The sequence below is a fragment of the Anguilla rostrata genome, chromosome 3 (genome assembly GCF_018555375.3).
Source record: "Anguilla rostrata isolate EN2019 chromosome 3, ASM1855537v3, whole genome shotgun sequence".
Lineage (NCBI taxonomy): Eukaryota > Metazoa > Chordata > Actinopteri > Anguilliformes > Anguillidae > Anguilla > Anguilla rostrata.
Window position 1 is genome coordinate 52,282,563 of NC_057935.1, and position 18,214 is coordinate 52,300,776.

At 41.6% G+C, this 18,214-nt stretch overlaps 1 long non-coding RNA gene across 1 annotated transcript in view; it reads right to left on the reverse strand.

Moving 5' to 3' along the window:
* Positions 1-203: 203 nt before the first annotated feature.
* The window catches only part of LOC135251099 (uncharacterized), a 38,197-nt gene continuing 20,186 nt past the window's right edge, over positions 204-18,214 (reverse strand). Inside the window, exon 4 of the long non-coding RNA XR_010329079.1 lies at positions 204-476. This is a non-coding gene — a long non-coding RNA (uncharacterized LOC135251099). The remainder of the gene's footprint in view (positions 477-18,214) is intronic.

Here is an 18,214-nt window from a genome sequence, read left to right on the forward strand (position 1 = left end):
TCACACGCATGCTTATTCAATACAAAAGTACATAGACACACGAAGAACAAACAAAATGTCTGGAATGACATCACACCCACAATATCCATGAAAATAATTCAAACTATTTTATGACAGTCTGGGCTCCAGTCTGATGTCCAAACAAGGAATTTGACCCTCAGACACGCTCAGTGCTTGTTATAGACAGAGAGTCTCTATGGTCCAGTGGTGAATATTGTTTTCAGCAAGCACGCTTTGTCTGATGTCAGACACTGTTTTACTGTCAGCCAGTTTCTGATCCACGAGCTTTCTTTTTTCATGAATAATCCAGATTTTGCTCAGCAGGTCTTAGCCGTGAGCATTAGTGTATTCCTGTGCAGCATGGCAAAGATGCAGCAGAGAAAAAAAAAGGCTTCATCCTACCCTCCAGTCACGCCCAGGCGGACTGCAGATAAGCCAGCCGGTGGGGGAGACGTCCACACTCTCTGAAATCAGTACTGTTGGAGGGAAAAGGAAATGCATGCAACATTGATCAGATATGCCACAGGAAATAAGCTGTAGAGGCAACGTTCGCCCTGCACTTTCTCTACCAGGTCAGTCTCAGTCTGTCTAATTATCTGTGGCCTCAGGGTGCCTGTGGTCCAGGATAGAACAGTCTAGCATGAGGCTTTCAGCCTGTGAACCAGGACCTGCACTGTGTGGCTTTCCTCCCCTAAGAACTGGCCGATATTGTAAACCTGTTCAAAGTTACTACCCATCGCTGACACCTGGTCATACTACGTGAGCCTTTTTTTTTTTTGGATCATCTGACGTGATCATGTGACTTACAGCAGATCTCCCTCAGAGGCACGCAGGTGAACAGTACTTTCTCTCCAGTTACTGCTCTAGCATTGTGTTCTGCACTTAAATAAATATTCACCTTTAAAGAAGGGTGCATAAACTAGGCTGGAGTGAATATGTTACTGCCATGTGAGAAAAATACTTCTGTACTTTTATTATGGGTAAGTAATAGGGTCTGACGTTTAATCAGGAGTCAGTGAATGAACTTTTAATGAGCAGAGATCCATGAGGTTTGAGGTTGGCTTCAACTGGACAGCATCATATCGTAAAGATAATAGGTGAGGGTATGCATACTAAATGAAACTATCAGAGATGGGGGGAAAAACCCCAGCTGAGCCCTCTTTTTAACAGACACTGGGAAATTACCAGTTTGATGGCTTATTCCCCATAAAATAAATGCATTCACCAGAGGAATCTAAGGTGGGGATTTGCTTTGGCTAATTAAAGCTTTATAAAGGGAGAAAGGATTTTTCCCCTATTCTTTATTTTCTATGTAAGAGAGAGAGAGAGAGAGAGAGAGAGAGATTGCTTTAGACTCCTATTCCCAGGGAACAGCAAAGTGTTATACAAAAAAAACAAAAAAAACAACCTGCAGCCCTTGGATCTGTTTTCCTGTATCGAGTGCATTTATTTTCAGCTTTAATTTTCATTAGCATGGCTTTTTTTAGACATTTCACTTGCTCGTCACATACCTTTATCAGCGCTAATGGAACAACGTGTGATGCCTGACAACCATAATTACGATCCAGAGGATAAGTGAACGCCTTCTAACAGTTTTGGTAAACAACTTATTCAATAAACTTCTTAAAAGACTTAACAGAGAGGAAATGTCTCTCAAGATTTGTCTCAGTCAAGCTTGGAGCCCAAAGCATGCCTTTAATCGATCGGAAGTGATTAAAAGTGATGGGAAATAAATCCGATTTCTCACTGGAGTGCATCAACTTTGTGTTTGACCTTTGAGTTCCCATTCTGCATCAAGTCACCATCAACTTTTATTGTGCTAGTGTGTCACCACTGACCTTTATGCATTCTCACAGCTTATCACTGAGAGCTTCTTTGCCTCTCAATTTCCTTGATGTCACCTCATCAATAATACAAGAACACATTATAATCACAAATAATTTGAAGGTGAAGGAATTTTATGTCATGTAAAGCTTTCCTAACTGATGTTATTTCTTTTTTTGGTACCTCAGTTAAACATATATATATATATATATATATATATATATATATATATATCACAAAAGGCTCACAAAATGTGAATATAAATAACAGAAAAATAATTTAAGAAGCAATGACACACAGATAAAAAGGATTCACCATTGGATATCTTCCTATACAGTATGTAATCCTTGAATGATAAAAAAAAATACATGAACATAAATTCTTCTCTCTCCTGCACGATTGGAGCGATCCAGGAAACGCATCCAGGAAACACTGTTTGCTACACTATGGGTCATGCACAGCAGGAACAACATACTTCATTATGCTGTGTAAAAATATCTTCACATCCAGGAAACATTTTTCATTGGTGAATTAAAATGGAAAATGTCTCAATTGAAACACAGAGAGCTACGCCATGTTCTATTTCTTATCTCATGACAGAATTTGATAGGAATTGAACTATATGTATGCGTATGTTAACAATGAATGTCCTTTTAATGCTTTTTTTAAATAACTTAGTCACCACAAACATGTTGGATTAATGGAACATAATACATGAAATATAAATGCATATAAAAGGCAACAAAGCCTTGGTGGCAAAACATATATAAGTAGCTATTTGTGCCTCAGTACCACTGGCTTTTTAAATCTAAACAAATTAAGTTTTTAAAAACATTTTGGTTTTAAAAGGGTTGGTTATATTTTAATCAAATTGCAGCTAAATATAATATGACAATCATTTATTCATGCATCAAAAATGCTATTTCAGAGAAACTTTTTTAAATAAAAAAAGTACATGACTTGTTTGCAGTAGATGTTATAAAAGATTAAGGGTTCTTGCCAACCAGGTTATACAAGCACAGCAAAATTGTCAGTATTAAATCTGCTTGGATAGAGTACATTTTACTCTCATGGAGCATTGTTTCATCGTGGACACATAAACTCTGTTGGAGTTGAAATAGCATTGAACCTTTTGCTGAAAAGCTCTCCTAAAACAAAGATGCTTCAGATTCATGGAGACAGCCGTGGGAGTTGCAAAGAACCTGCTAGAACATCAGCTCTAATAGGACCGTACAACATGGAAAGATTTTTCCTCAAAAGTTTTCCTCAATAACGGTTGCTTCCTGGAAAATGCTGCTTTAATTTATAATTAATTTTCTGCCAAGAACCCATACATCATTTGAGTTCAGGAAAGTCTTTTTCTCGGAACCTGGGTAACAGGAACAAGCTCTGTCTTGACTGCTTCCCTCCACCCCCGTATTAATAGGATGTTAATGAAGATGTAGATTCCTCAGTTATTAACGTGGGTGTCAGGATCCCCCCCCCCCCCCCATTCTTGCAGAAGATGGAGTGAAGTGGAAGTGACCCCTTGAAGCTGTGCTCCCGACACCTCACCGCAAAACAGGTGTGGGGGGGAACCAGGCAGATTCAGCATTACCTCTTATTATGGGGCTGGACGAGCCAGTAAATCAAAGCTCTGGGCAATGGCATTTCTCCCCTCCATCAATCAAGGCTGCTCCCTTACCAGATTTTCCTGTGCTCTATGACCGCCTGAGGTATGAGAGAATGGCTCCTAGCGAGAGGTAACAATGTATTGGTTGGAGCGGCTGGATTCTGGACCTTGTGTGTTGTGAGATATAGTGCCAGGTAGGACATTGCTATTGAGCCCCTGAGCAAGATATTTGCACCACTTGATTCAATAAAATGCTGCTGCATAAATGGGTAAAAAGACTTATTCCAAAATCCACATCTTTGTTAGCAATATAACTAGATCATTATAAAAATCTCATACTAAGCAAATTGGCAATCTTACATAATGTAATTCTGGTTTCGGCACCGATTTGTACTAACAAATTGGAACAAATCCACATGCATGCCGGAGGTGTCTCTAGCTTTTTGTGGCGTTGGCAAAAGCGGGGGCTTTGTCCCGGCCCAACCTTGGCTAAGCAGGTGAGGTCTGGCTGAATCTTTTACAAATGGCGTGTTGCGACATGTTGACGCCATCGAAGCGTGCGGGTGAGTAATGGCGTCGCAGTCCATTACGCCCTGGCGGCAGAGGCTGCTCGTCCCATTACACCCCGCGCCGCGTCGCGCCGTGTTACTGCAAGCCCCATTGCCGTTTATTTCACGAGCGGCGAGATGAAACCACCCGATATTAGCAATCTGCTCCTTGATGTATTCCTCGCGCTCTTATCAGAGGACGTGGCTGCCGCTGTCATTTGTTACTTTCCCGCGTGCGTTTCAGGCGGCAATTAGCAGGAAGTGCCGCGCCTGCTCCGCTAATTCCAGCCATGTGCTTTATTTGCTATTTACAATTGTCAATTAACATCCCCCTCCACCGCCCTCTGAAACGCAACCACCCCCCCGCCCCGGCCCCTAAGCCCACCGCCCGCCAACTTGCGTTTCATTCACCGGAGAGTCGCCGATTACACTTTGGCCCTCCTCGGTGACCCCTGGGCTGGGAGGGGGGGAAGAATGAGATGGAGCGCGCGTCCCCTGGGACGTGAGCCGTCCAAGCCATCTGCTGCATCTGTGCTGTCAGATCGGACCAGACGCTCACTGACTTTAGCAACTCTGTGAAAGAGCGACACTTTTGTGCCTCAACTTCACAATGAGATTCAGCTCCTGGCTCAGCCAGGCTTGCTTATTCATTTCAAGGCCTCTCTGAATATTGTTCTGTTAAATAGCTGATTTCTGATGTGCTGTGATGGTCGTATTTTTATAATGTTCCACAATACGTACGGTAACAAAAAGGGGCACTGTTAACATTCTATTTGCTGAACAGATATTCCCATTAGTGTGCTTAACAAAGGAAATTTTCCCTCTGGAATGGAACATTCATACGCTAACAGACTGCACAGGAACCTCATTATCACCTAAGAGCCTTCTAGACACAGGTCTAAGGAGGGTGTAAGAAAGGTGGAGCTAAGAGCCTCCCGTTCTCTCAGCCTCACAGTTCGTAACAGTGCCGGGGTCTATACACTCTCTGTTGTGGAACTCAAGGGGGAGAAATGAAGCATCTTTATTTGGAGAGGCAGTCAGAGATAGCCAATACATGTGAGTGCGAATGGTCAGACTACCGCAAGAGAAAATAGAAGAAAAAAAAACTCACTTCACTTTTCTTTTGTAGTAAAAAAATAAATAAAAAAAACCAACTCAATAATGATATTACACTGAAGAACAAGCCTCGCCTAACAGCACCGGAACTCGGGGAGCTGCACACCGAGACGCCACAACAGGCGCAGGGTGTCCGAGAGGGAGCGGCGGGGGTCTGGAGATAATTAATGCAATCAAGTGCAGCCGCTTTGTGGGGGGCAGAGGAGAGGGTCAGGGGAAAGGAATCTTCAAAGCTCCACAGGCCGCTCCTCTCCGGCCGGGGAGACAGTATCGCTTGAGGTGGCCCGCAAGGTCGACGGTGCAAACAAGAGGCAGGACCTCGTACGTTTCCACAGCCGACTCTCGCTTTTAACCCCCTGACAGAGCGCCAAGGTCGGCACTCTGTCGCCACCCCACAGGACGGCTAGATGAAGCACAGCACTGAAACTAAAATGAATACATGTCCATGCAGGCATGCATTTTGAAGGAGACTATGGGATTGGATGGGGAGGCCATACATGAAGGCAAAAATACGAGACGAAATAGATCTTATCTTGTCTTATCTGGCTGATTATAGATGCGGTTTATTTATTTATATATATTTTTTTTATTAATTCATTCTTTTTTCTAATTCCAAAGCACTTTTGCATTTCTTAGCAACCACAGAACAGAAAAAAATGAATATATATGCTCAGCAAACTCTTAAGCACTCTCAGAAATAAAGGTACAGTACACTTTATATTTTTGTTCTTAAGGAACTCATTTCTCAGCTGTTCCCTGAAAGGTACATTGAAGTAATTTGTGTCCAATAAGTACCTTTTGCAAGAAAAAAAGGTGCAAATGAATTAACACATAGGGCACCCACCCCATACCTTATATTCTGAGTGTAAGGCACACGACTTTGACCTGCTGCTTTAGACTGCTGGATCATCTGATTACCCCCAAAGTGTAGCTGGGACAGTGAGGTTGCGGTGCTCTGGTTGAACCAAAGGTTACCTAAGCTCAGCTCAGACATTTTATTAAATAAATTGTACAGTATATAACCGGGTCAGGGCGATTTTTCAACTCGGTCTCGACTGTAGCTTGTGATTTCGTTTTTTTTTTTTTCATTTTCAGTTTCTCACAGTGAACTGAGACTCAATTCTACCAGTTTTGAATTCTTAGACGAGGCCTTTGCGTTAGAGGGCTTCAGGGGCCTTTTTTTCTGTGCATGGTTGGACACTTGGGAGTACAGTGATGGTGTGGGGGGAGGGGGGGCACAGGGGGTGTGAGGTGTTCAATAGAATACAGATTGGCCTCACCACAGGAGTTGGAGGTTTGGGGAGGAGAGGGACTGATTATAGATTTCTTTTGAAATGTTATTTTAGAGAAGATGGTGATGAGCATTCGCAGAGGAGAAGGGCAGTGTTGCAGCACAGACAATTATCATCAGATGGCCATGATCGTCCATTGATGAGAGGTGATTGAACGGGAAAAAAACACAGTAAAAGAAGAAAAAGCAAAAATAAAACAGGCAGTGTGTTTTAGAGTGTGTTCGTGCTTTTGTGGATTAGAAAAAGGTTCCTTTTCGAGGCACTGTTCAGCCGCCGGCTCTTTCAGTCCCCACGTACAAAGCACCCTCTTGCCGGTTCCCAAGACAACGAAGATTTCTTTGCCGTGTTTGTCAGTGTGCTCTCAGAGTCACTGCTGTCACATTCAGACCTCGTGGCTGTGTGTCAGGTAACAGGAAGTGGTGCCACGCGACTGCAGGAAGGCTTTGAGAAAGACTTGTGTAACAGTGTGACAGGGCCCATTGTGAGAGGAGTCTGCAAATTGCAGTGTGTTTGACGAAGTTGGAGCATGTGGGCTCACTGCTGGTTGTTCCAACATCCTTCTCTCGCAGCACAGATTTATTTATTTTTTTTCCTCCCGGTTTGCTCTATTCAATGCAGTAGCCAACCCATCTACTATTAAAAGGGATAACACTGCCATCTACTGGCATGACAAGCAGACTTATACACAGCGTAAAGAGTTCCTGCTTGGAATAGCTCGCATATGTTTTAATGGTTTGTACATCTATGAAAAAGTCAGTCTCTATTTTGAGCACCTAATGTGACGTTGCCACAACAGCAAAAAAAACCCAAAAAAAAAAGTGCCAGGACTGAAACTTTTCCACTGAACTCTTATTATGTGGAGAACACTTTCACAATCGGTGGTAAAAATGCATATTATGCAGACATACTGCATGCTGCCATGCCACCCAAAGATCCCAACACACTTCACACTTTTTTCTTTTGAAAAATAAAAATGTTATTTTTATTGTAGTCTCTGGGAGAGAATATATGTGATATGTGTGTACGTGTACAGTATGTGTGTGCATGCATGCGTGAAAAAAAAGGTGTTAATCAGCTCAAGCATTAGAGCACCCTCTTGCTAAGCATAACAATACAAGGACATATGGTTGCCATGGATCCAAAGAAAGGGCAAGTGTGCAGCTAATATAAATAATTACAGTGACAATGGAGTCCCAGAAATGATTAGCACATACAGTACAATGGAACTAACATTGCACACAGTAGTCGAATAACAGATAATGATACTGACAGATAATTTAATGGATGTGCTAATCCCATTTAGATCACAGCATTTAGTATCATTTCAATAATTATAGTTCAGAGAACATTTTAAGACAATAATGCTCAGAATGACAATAAATTAAAGGGGGTTTAACTGCCTGTTCTTAAATTTGACTTGTCAAAACCACCATAGCTAAACATAAAGGCAATAAAGCAATTACATTTGTGTCCCTGTCACACCATCCCAAGATAAATGTTAATTACCAATGCAATTCAGCAATCCATTCCATGGCTTGTTTAATTAGAGAACGAAATGTCAACTTCTCTCTCACAAAAGATTAATAGGATTTGATTCATTTTTGTCCCCAGTTGCACAGAAGCTGTACCACTTCATAATGCATTTGACATTGATAAGCGTGTGCATTTGTGCACGCGTGCGTATGTGCGTGTTTCCATGTTTCTGCATGATCTTCATGCTTTCAGTGTCTTTGAGGTAGTCGCATTACGACACATCTACTCTAACGGGAAGACATCACATAGCATGATGGTTAAACGTATTATGAAGACCGAAACAAAGCTGTGCCTTCTTTGCAATACAAACACAGATCACTTGGGAGTGTTCCCAGTACAGTTCTCATACTGTTTTATATTGTGGTTTTAAATGTACACTACTGCTCTGCTATTACATTGCTCACAGTGGGGAAGGATACCCTAAATTTGATTTCTTTGAGATAACGCTGCATTTTGTGCAATTAAACAGAAATATACAGGGCACCAACAGTATTTGTGTATTCTTTGAAAGATTATATAAATTATTTTTATCGTTTTTTTTTTTTTTTTTTTTGGGGGGGTGGGGGCGGATTTGATGAACAATACTGAGACAAACAACAAAGCACCGACACATGTGATCCTTCTGTATCCGCATCAAGGCAGTTCCACAAACACAATCATTAAAAATCAAATAAGCAGCCTTCTGAAGAGGAGGAAACGTCTCCATCTAGAAAATGCGAGGGCTCATATTTTTTACCGCGAAGATGCAGATTGGTTTAGCGTCTGAGCAAAGAGCAGAGAGAGGTGGCGCCATGCATAGGGTCACACGGCTTTACGGCAGTCAATGGTAATAATCAGGTCCGGCTGACAGGGGAGACGAACGGCTCCCTTTAATAGGTTTTATGACTTCACCACTTTCCAGCCCCCGCCGCTGGCATTGATCTCTCCCCCGGAGAAACTGCAAATGGTACCGAATTAACGAGCGTACCGAGGCTGGCAAATAGCTTGTCGGCGAGCAAGACGGACAATCGCACGCTTAGCTCGAGCGTGCCGTTTCGCTCCCTGCCCACGGCCTGCCAGCTCCCTCATTTCCATGCGCTGGCGGGTGGGCGTCTGTTGCGGTGGCTTGAAACGCTTGTGTAAACAGCACGCGGCCATGCATTTTCATAGCACGCCCCCGCCCCTCCGCCAGTGACGCACGACCCGTCCTTCAGGCACTGTCACTCTGTTTGAAAAGATCCAGGAAGTAGCACATACTGTCCACAGCACATACTGTCCACAAATGCATTTGCATGCACACTGATACTTCAGTGTTAACCAGAATGTTCACGTATACTGACTATGAATCACGTAAGCCCCTTATTCCAATAATTATAAATATGATAAGCCAGTATGTCAGTTATAAGTAGGGCCCAAATAAATTCTTGTCTTAATAACCTGCAGTTCACTCCCAACACTGCAAGGCAGCTATAGCCTTGTTAAACAATCATCAAACTGCAAATATCATCTGATTACCACAAGTAAAGCTGAAGCTTGTTTATTATTGACTTTTATGACAAGTTTATGAGATTTCTTTGTTATTTTTAATTCAGTAACACTATGTTATGTTATGAAAGTAATTAAGTAAGAATTCATCCACAGGCCAGTTGTAAGAATTTGACCCCGTCTATGTTACACTAGCAGTAAATGAAAACATTTTAAAAGCTCCATTGGACAGTACCTCCATTCTACAGTTAGTGCATGATAAAATAGGGCAATGCTATTCCTTGTTAATTGGAGGGACTGCATTCGAGCATTCAGCGAAGGTAGGATTTGAAATGTTTTAGTGATTGTCTCCATCGAGAGACCAGGCAGAACAGGGACAACGCTCATTGCCCATATCTTAAGAAGTCATCCCGCCAGAACAAACGGTGGGAAATGCTCAAAGGTCATTCTTTTGGCTAGACAAAGAACCCTGTGAGCGATATTATTATGACATCACATTGCAAGCCCAAACAACATGGTGCAGAACACAATTATTCCTTGAGTGGCCAGTCCAGCCAGCCACCCCTATAATATTATTGAGGAACATAGTCACACAGAACTTTAAAAGATAGTCACAAGAAATTTGCCTTTGGATGTCCTATTCATTTTTATTTTGTGATTGTGGGATTGCTTTTCAAATAAACCAGCAAGAAGGCCTTTTTGAAAATAATCCATTAAAAGCACAATAGATTGTTTTAGAAACATGGTGTGTTATTCATCATGCCATTGTCCACATTTTTAGATTTAAAATGATGGTCTACTTGTTGTGCCTAGCGTGTGATCAATCAAAAAATAATCATAATAATTGCAGAATGCACAAAACAAATTATGCGTATTGGTGTACAGTGTGAACCAAATGCACTCTGTACCAGTAGTCATTTTTCTAGTTGTCCTTAGTGTGTGCATGCTTCACATTGTTGACACTTCCCTTTAACAGCATCAAAATATTTATTGATTTTCCAAATGAGTCCTTAATGGTATAATTAGTCACACCTGTGCTGTTTTGTGAAATTATTTCAGAGATTACAGTACCTGTAGTGACACATTGAGGATAATAGCTGGAAATATTACTCACGTGACTCTCAAGTCAATTGGTCAGGAATTTTCACGAGCCCCAATTATGAACAACCAGAATAAGATGTACAAGATATTTCTCTAAACAGAATAATGAGTCATGGAATCACCTTGTTCATAGTACACCTCCTATCCATAAATAAATCACACCTGCATAACTTGCTGTATTGCAATCAAATGTGAGTAATCATGAGTCAGGTCCCATAGTCCTCCAATCTTTGTTCTCATTTTTTGAGTGATTGCAAGATCCATTTTTTCCTTCAATAATGAAAAACATGAATATTATATTATTTCTGATTGGAAGAAAGCACCAAAACTGTGATGACTTCAAAGTGCTTTCAGTGAGATATTGATGAAAATGACTGTTCACAGTAAGTTACTCTGCAAAAATAAAAAGAGAAAATAAACAAATAAAAATAAATAAATCACCAATGTAAGCCTCTCTGCCAAACAATATTTAAAAGTGCAACTCATGAAATGTCTTTACAGGGCTAACTCTTACTCTGTGTGTGTGTGTGCGTGAGTGAGTGTGCGTGTGTATATGTGTGTGTGTGTGTGTTTTTGTGTGTGTGTGAGTGTGTGTGTGCGTGTGTGTTTGTGCATTTTTGCATTCTGGTATGCGTGCTATACTACACTACAGAAAGACTAAATTAATCTTCAGAATGCATAATGTAAGTCACTGCATTTTCTGTTCTTTCATCTTCCATGGGCCAGTAATTGAGTGAAAACCGTTATCACATGATCGTCATGTGCCCAGTGGTGACTTAATTGTATTATCTAAATAAAAATGAATGTGTGTATCATTTCTTGTTTCCAGGAAACGTCTCAATTATGAGATGAGAATCAAACTTTGATTTCATTCTGAGTGAAAAAAACATAGATGGTCATGCAACACAATCCCCTAGAAATATGAATGCAACACCATTACATTCAGCTGGGAGAGGTTGGGAGCTTCTAAAATGGAGAAAGGCAATTCATTTTCTTGTAGAACTCTTTCAGATATGAAAGTAGCTTTGGGCATCATAGTTTCCACCACATTCCGCTACTTGGAAAAACAAATATTTCTGGAATAAAAATCCAACACTGCCAAAATAACAATTACAGCTTTCACAAAAGCCAAATATTAATGTTCAGGCAAAGTGTGTGTTTTTTAGAATTTATTTATTTATTCATTTATTGTGTCAAAGAGATTGCTCTGGAGACTTGATTGGTAGACAGAGACTCTTTTTGTCGCCAGCAGAAGAGTAATAATCGTTCCCCTAAGTGCAGAGCGTAGAATTCTTCACTTCTCTCTCTCTCTCTGTGCAATTGCCTGTTTCTTGTCTCGTGCAATAAATGTAATTTTAAGCTTCCTTTCAAGGCCTTGCCTTGCGGAGCCATGACAGCAGTTTCCTATTGAAGGACCGCAAGCCGCCGTTTGGCAATCGATTGGCCTCACTCGGCTCGGAGCTTGGGAAAAGCGAGACGGGAGAGGCGGAATGTCTGCGGGACTCAGCTGCGCGCCATTCGTCAGAACATTCCAAGCAACCACTTTCAACAGTGTTTGGCGAAATATGGCTGTTCAAAAAGTGAACAATTAAAAAGCGTTTTATCATTCCAATAAAAATACTTCTGGTACAAAAAAGCATCCTTTTTTATTTCTATAGAACCCTTGAGCAAGGTTCTTATATATGCATACAGACGGGTGACAATTTAAAAGACAAACCTGAATAAATGAGTGGAGAAACATACTGTAACGAATGCAGACGCTTCCATACAGGTGTACTGCATGATACAATTGAGCAATTAACATCCTATCATGCTCTGTGGCATGCATACAAATACTCAGCAGACCCATTTGACCTTGATTTTGGATCAAGATGGAAAGAGGAAAAGATCTAAGTGACTTTGAAAGAGGGTTCATTATTGGGGCACGGATGGCAGGAGCTTCTGTCACAAAGACTGCTCAACTGGCTAGTGTTACATGCTTTTATATCTAAGGGAAAGACATCAGTAAATCAGGTTGCAAATTTTGGTCAAAAGCGCACATTCGTTGACCGTGATGCTAGTGCATTAGGGCAATATGTACTGTAAGGAAAAACAGATGAGCAACTCTTTCTTAGGTGACTGAGAAAGTTAATGTAGGACATGATAAGACTGTCAGCTATAACAATCAGTCGACAACTACATAGAGAGGGATATTATAGTAGGGTTCCAGTGCAAAATGCACATTTGAGAGTTCAGTGGTGAAAAAAACCATTGGCACTGGTCTACAGAGATGCGGAAAAAAGTGATAGTCAGAAGAGTCATCCTTCACCATATTCTCGACAATTTGGCGAGTGGATGTGTGGCATACACCAAAAGAACGGTGCCGGCCTGAATGCTTGACCCCTACAGTGAGGGGGTTCGGTGGCTCTGTTATGCTGTGGGGGGTATTTTCCTGGCATTGTTTGGGTCTGCTGCAAATCAATACAAAGTTATACCTTTAGTTATCACCTTTATCCTATGATGAAACATTTCTATCCTGATGGGAGTGGCCTTTTCCAAGATGGCAATGCCCCCATCCACAGGGCATTAGGGGTCACTGGTTTGATGATATATATATATACAGTTGCAAGTGACTATTATTGTGGCTTAGATGAAAATCAGACTACATTTAATGAGTAATTAATGCAGAAATTCAAGTAATTACAAAGGGTTCACAAGCTTTTGCATATATATATATATATACACTCAATATCGCTACTGAGATTCATTGCTTAATGAGTGCATTATTATCACTGGAAAAGGAGCCTGAAAAGATGAAGGATAACATGGGCAGTGAAGAACTCATTAGTGATGTTCTTTAAAAGAACACTAGATTTCACTTCAGCACTACCCAATAAACATAGCTCTGGGTACCTCCAGGTCATCGCATCTCTAAAATCAATAAATGCCTGGAATACCATGCAGAGTGCTAAGCAGTTATCCTCCTGTCTGACTTTACTAACTGAAGGACTCCATTTTAACTTTCTGACACGAAAGTTGCGCAATAAATATTGAAAAGTGATGAGAAAAGTGCCATTTGTGCTAATCAACAGTTTTGCATCAGTAAGGAAATTTTTTTCTAATTTGTGACATTGATTTTCCCACAATTGTTTACCACATAGTAATCCGGGAGGCCATCTGTTGAATGAGAACATACATACCTGAGCTTCTTGCTTTTTAACGGGAGCCCCTGTCACTGGCCGTGGCAAGCCAGGATGTGCTGAAGATTTGTCATGTGCCACACCAAAACCTGTGCGCAGAGCTTAAAATGATTTATAGGACTTATTTCTGAAACTGGTAAAGTGAAATTAATCACGGTCCCACCTGAACACAGCGCTCAGCTGTGATAAATGACAAGCTGCCAGAGTGAGACAGTGAGTCGTCCAGGAAGAGCCCGCCGACGCGCCCCATCCTCAGATAGAGTGACCCGACGTGCACCCCTGCCAGCTGCCCCTCCAGGTACACATGCTGGGGGAGTGGGACCAGCCCCATGCTGTCCCCCACCCCCACCCCCACCCACCTCCCGACTAGTGGCATGGGGCTATATCCTGGCATATGCCAGGGTGAAGATCACCATCTCACATCCTGGAAGCCTCTCAATGACTCAGTTATAGACACTTTGAATGGCAAAGCTCTAGGGGTACGATTTTGCGTTCACATGGTGGATTTTGCATACTTTTTTTTCCCCCACCTCTCGTTCTGAAATAGCAGTCAGAAAAAGACGTTTGTTGTAATACAGTGAATGTGTGAGCATCTCAACGTAGCACCCCTCACACGTGCTTCTTGAGTGAAACATGCTGACTCTTCCAGGAAATATCGTTGTTAACGAGATGTTTTAAGCTTTGAGCTGATGTGTGGAAATAAACAAAATTTTAAACACACAAATGCTAATTTGGCAAATTGTACAGGCTTAGCACATCCATAGCAAATTTGTATACCCAAGATACAAGATTTAGTTTTAGGCTCAGTGTTCTTGATTTGACCATTCCAGTTCAATGCAACAGAGGTAAACATTGTTTCCCTTTAGATCTTTTTTAAGTTTAATAAGTCACAATGACAAATATGCCAGAACTTCATGCCATGACATGCCTGCATAATGTACATAACAGGGACGGGCAATTCTGTCCCTGGAGGGTCGCTGTACATGGAAGTTTTACCATCAATCCATTCTCTAAAACTGCTTAATCCAGGTCAGGGTCGCGGTGGCAAAGGGGCAAGCAGAGCAGCCCAAACGTCTCTCTCTCCAGCAACTCCCGCTAACTCACCCTTCCCTAGGCAATCCCAGGCCAGTCTTTGGATATAATCCCTCCAGCGTGTCCTAGGTCTACCCCTGGGTCTCCTCCCCGGTGGCCAAGCCCGAAACACCTCCAGAGGGAGGCACCCAGGAGGCATCCTTATCAGACACCCGAATGCAAGTTTTTGTCATCAATAAACCTGAATCAGTTAACCAGTAAGCACACTAATGCCAGTTCACTGCAAACTGTTTCATTTGGGGCTACAAAAGCAGCCCTGACCTGTATTTCATGAATTTATGAAGAAACATATCTAAAATATCAGATCATAACTGGCCTATTTAAATAATTAAGAGAAGTGCTTGGAAATCCAAAAACAAAACCCAGGCCTTACATACCCATAAGTTGCTGAATAGGTGTAAAGAATACATTTGTTTTCTCTATGTTGCATTAACATTTTGACAGTTGAGTATACAATCCCATATAATACAATATTCCAAATAGATAGCATTAATCATTTTAATACTCAACGTACAGTACAACCAACTGTGTATAATGAACATCAAACAATCATATGAAAGATACAAACCTTGGCATGAAATGATCTTTAACACATCCCTTAGAGTGTGTTCTTATTCATTATCATTTACAATAACCAGGGGTCTGATCTCTTACTGTTTTTGTGAACTGTTTACAAATCTTAATTTTGCTATAAACCGTTTATGAACATGAAAGGAATTTCAGCTCTGATGAAAACCAAAAATGATTTCTGAAATTGCACTGATCTAAAATGATTTTTTTTTCTTTTAAAAAAATATGTTTTGGACTGTTCTCATCAGCAACTTAAAGGATTTCAGAGGGTAAAGTGAAATAGGTATGTATGATTGATTGTTCTGAAACTGTTTGAAAAATGACACCATTATATTATTTAATAGCTCAAGGTATAATTTTACACTGACATTTCAATGCACGGCAATTGTCGATTTCTTGCCCATTAATGCTGGCAACAAATTGCAAGGCCATGTAATATCTGTTTCACATGCTGTTGCCCATAACTCATGTCTAGTCATTTATTGCCTCGATAATAATGTAGACATTAGCGTGCTTTGATGGAAAATCCATGTTTTTTCCCTGTTCTTTTTTAAAGTTCTCCCTGTGAAAAATGACCCTAAAAATAAAATCCACCAGCCATTATTTCATCCTCTGAAAACAAATAATCTTTTTTGTCCTTGACAGGTTGGTAATTAATAGTGATGTTTAGTGGGTCTCTTTTAAAGCACCCTCTTAATCTAATTTTGTTTCCACTCTGCGATTTGTAAATTATAGCAAAATGATGCACCATTTACCACTGTCCCTCTGTGCGACAATGGTCATTTTTCTTCCAGTATCTCTCTCTCTCTCTCTTTCTCTCTCTCGCTCACCCTCTCTCTCTATCTCTCAGCTGTAATGATTGACCAAATCGCCAAGTATGTTATCGCCAATTATATATCTTTGCCCAAGCAAAGATTTTGAAATAATGGTGTACGGACTAATTTAAAATTTAAGTTACAGCCACAAACGTCTTCCCCCACACAAATATGCACATCCAATTAAATTTGAACTGACAGGCGACGCGTAGCAGAATGAATATATGCAAATATCTGTAGTTCCCATAAAAATAGCAAGGCTTGGTTAATTACCAAACATTCGTGGCTGCCCTTCCTTTAAACCAGAGGTGTCAAACTCAGACATACTGAGGGCAATGTAGAGAATTGCGAATCAAACCAAGAGCCAGATAATTAATAGATTACGATGGCAATCTACATGGTTACCATGTCGATATCGCAGATTTCTGCAGTCGTTCATTTGTCTCCGAATGGTCGGGTTGTCGGGCACTGAAAAACACGTGTGCTGTGTGTTTACAAGCAATAGCTGAGCACCCCAGCCAGGCACGAGATGAGCGCCCTCTTTACGGTGAGTACGCACCGCTCGTAAAATAAGAGGGCATACGCGCACCGCTCGTAAAAAAAGAGGGCATACGTGCACCTCTCGTAAATAAGAGGGCATACACGCACCTCTCGTAAATAAGAGGGCATACACGCACCTCTTTTAAATAAGAGGGCATACGTGCACCTCTCGTAAAAAAGAGGGCATACACGCACCTCTTGTAAATAAGACGGCATACGTGCACCTCTCGTAAATAAGAGGGCATACACGCACCTCTTGTAAAATAAGAGGGCATACACGCACCTCTTGTAAATAAGAGGGCATACACGCACCTCTTGTAAATAAGAGGGCATACACGCACTTCTTGTAAAATAAGAGGGCATACACGCACCTCTTGTAAATAAGAGGGCATACACGCACCTCTCGTAAAATAAGAGGGCATACACGCACCTCTTGTAAAATAAGAGGGCATACGCACACCTCGTAAATAAGAGGGCATACGTTCACCTCTCATAAATAAGAGGGCATACATGCACCTCTTGTAAATAAGGGGGCATACGTGCACCTCTCGTAAAATAAGAGGGCATACGCACACCTCGTAAATAAGAGGGCATACGTGCACCTCTCGTAAATAAGAGGGCATACACGCACCTCTCGTAAATAAGAGGGCATACACGCACCTCTTGTAAATAAGAGGGCATACACGCACCTCTTGTAAAATAAGAGGGCATACACGCACCTCTTGTAAATAAGAGGGCATACACGCACCTCTTGTAAATAAGAGGGCATACACGCACCTCTCGTAAAATAAGAGGGCATACACGCACCTCTTGTAAATAAGAGGGCATACACGCACCTCTCGTAAAATAAGAGGGCATACACACACCTCTCGTAAAATAAGAGGGCATACACGCACCTCTCGTAAAATAAGAGGGCATACGCGCGCCTCTTTTAAATAAGAGGGCATACGCACACCTCGTAAATAAGAGGGCATACGTTCACCTCTCGTAAATAAGAGGGCATACACGCACCTCTTGTAAATAAGGGGGCATACGTGCACCTCTCGTAAAATAAGAGGGCATACGCACACCTCGTAAATAAGAGGGCATACGTTCACCTCTCGTAAATAAGAGGGCATACACGCACCTCTTGTAAATAAGGGGGCATACGTGCACCTCTCGTAAAATAAGAGGGCATACACGCACCTCTTTTAAATAAGAGGGCATACACGCACCGCTCGTAAAATAAGAGGGCATACGCGCACCTCTTGTAAAATAAGAGGGCATACGTGCACCACTCGTAAAATAAGAGGGCATACGCGCGCCTCTTTTAAATAAGAGGGCATATGCGCACCTCTTTTGAATAAGAGGGCATACACGCACCTCTTGTAAATAAGAGGGCATACACGCACCTCTTGTAAATAAGAGGGCATACGTGCACCTCTCGTAAAATAAGAGGGCATACACGCACCTCTCGTAAAATAAGAGGGCATACGCCCGCCTCTTTTAAATAAGAGGGCATACGTGCACCTCTCGTAAAATAAGAGGG